This window comes from Elephantulus edwardii, unplaced genomic scaffold, assembly GCF_000299155.1.
Source record: "Elephantulus edwardii isolate Elephantulus edwardi_28Jun2011 unplaced genomic scaffold, EleEdw1.0 scaffold00059, whole genome shotgun sequence".
In the NCBI taxonomy this organism is placed as follows: Eukaryota; Metazoa; Chordata; class Mammalia; order Macroscelidea; family Macroscelididae; genus Elephantulus; species Elephantulus edwardii.
Window position 1 is genome coordinate 4,623,932 of NW_006399809.1, and position 1,638 is coordinate 4,625,569.

Sequence of the window (1,638 nt, forward strand, 5' to 3'; positions counted from 1 at the left end):
GATAACTCTGGCTGCACATTCTCCAAGACCTATTTGTTTGTTCTTTTGGCCCTCCATGGGATATTCAGTACTGAGCTCGAACACCAGAGTTCAGAGGCATAAATTTTTCTTTTGTGATCCTTATTTGTTGTACAGCTCTCAGATGCATACCAAGTAATTTAAAAGATCATAGCCTGTATCAGGCACACCTCAGTCTTCAAAATGATATCAATGCTCCTCTTAAGCACAGTTGTTGTTGTTAAATGCCTTCAAGTCACAGGCGACTCATAGCGACCCTATGAAGGAGAGTCCTTGACGCTTGGGTGCCTTTCATCCTTTCTCCAAGTTCATAGGGTTTCCAGAGGCAGGCTATTATGGAAGTGGGTGCCACTCCTCCTTCCACACTTGTTTAATCAGGGAGCTCCACCCCACTCTCAGTCCACATTGGGTACCCAACCATTAACGCATTTGACACATCCGTGTCACAGGGTTCAGCCTCACAGCAACCACAAGTGACCACAGGACGGCAACTTGTACACCAGGGCTATACGACCTAGAGGAATGTCTGAACAAAAAAGACCTAGAGGAATGTCTGAACAAAAACAAGCAAAGACTGGCCTGAGGGCCGTGAACTAAAAGTCACCTACCTTTGTCTTGGTCACATTGTTGTCTCTTCACTGGGCCAGCTGATCTCTCTCTCTCTCTTTTTCTCTCTGTTGATGTTATTGCTGTTGTGAGCACAGTAAGTCCCCTAATCTCCTGATTATTGGTACCAACTGTACTGACTGTGGATCCAAGTAAGATGTAGTCATCGACAGGTTCAGTCTTTTCTCCATCTAGCATCTGTTGCCTTTCGGTCCAATGGCAAGGATTTTTTGTTTTCTTGATGTTGAGATGCAATCCATATTGAAGGCTGCTGGGTTTAACCTCCTGCACTCTCCAATCTTGATCCTACATTGTTTTTCATAGAGCCCAGCTTCTTGAATAAGCTGCTCAGAATATAGATTAAATAGGTAAGGACAAAGGATACAATCCTGACACACATCTTTCCTAATTTTAAACAACGTGTGTTCCCTTGTTCTGATCACACAATAGCCTCTTGGTCTAGGTATAGGTTTCACTCAACACAATAATTGTTTAGGGATTCCCATTTTTCTCAATGTTAGCTATAATTTGTTATGATTCACACAGTCAAATGCCTTTGCATGTCAAAAAGGCAAAAGCATTCTTCTAGTATTCTCTGCTTTCAGCCAGGATCCGTATTAGCAATGCTATCCCTGGTGACAGTCTCTTCTAAAACCAGCATGAACATCTGGCAGTACAGTTTTTAATCATCTTCAGCAGTTTTTGCTTACAAGTGATTAACGATGTTGTTTGATAATTTCCACATCTTAGATATTACTTGGGAATGAGAACAAGTATGGATCTCTTATAGTCAGCTGGCTGGATAGCTGTCCTCTAAATTTCCTGGCATAGACTAGTGAGCACATCCAGCACTACATTTGTCATTTGAAGCATGTCAACGGGTATCCCATCAATTCCTGAGGCCTTATTTTTTTGTCAATGCCTCCAGTGCAGCTTGAACTTCTTCCTTCATTACTACTGTCTTTTCATGATATGGTACTTGAAATATCTCAGTGTCATCCAATGCTTTCTGGT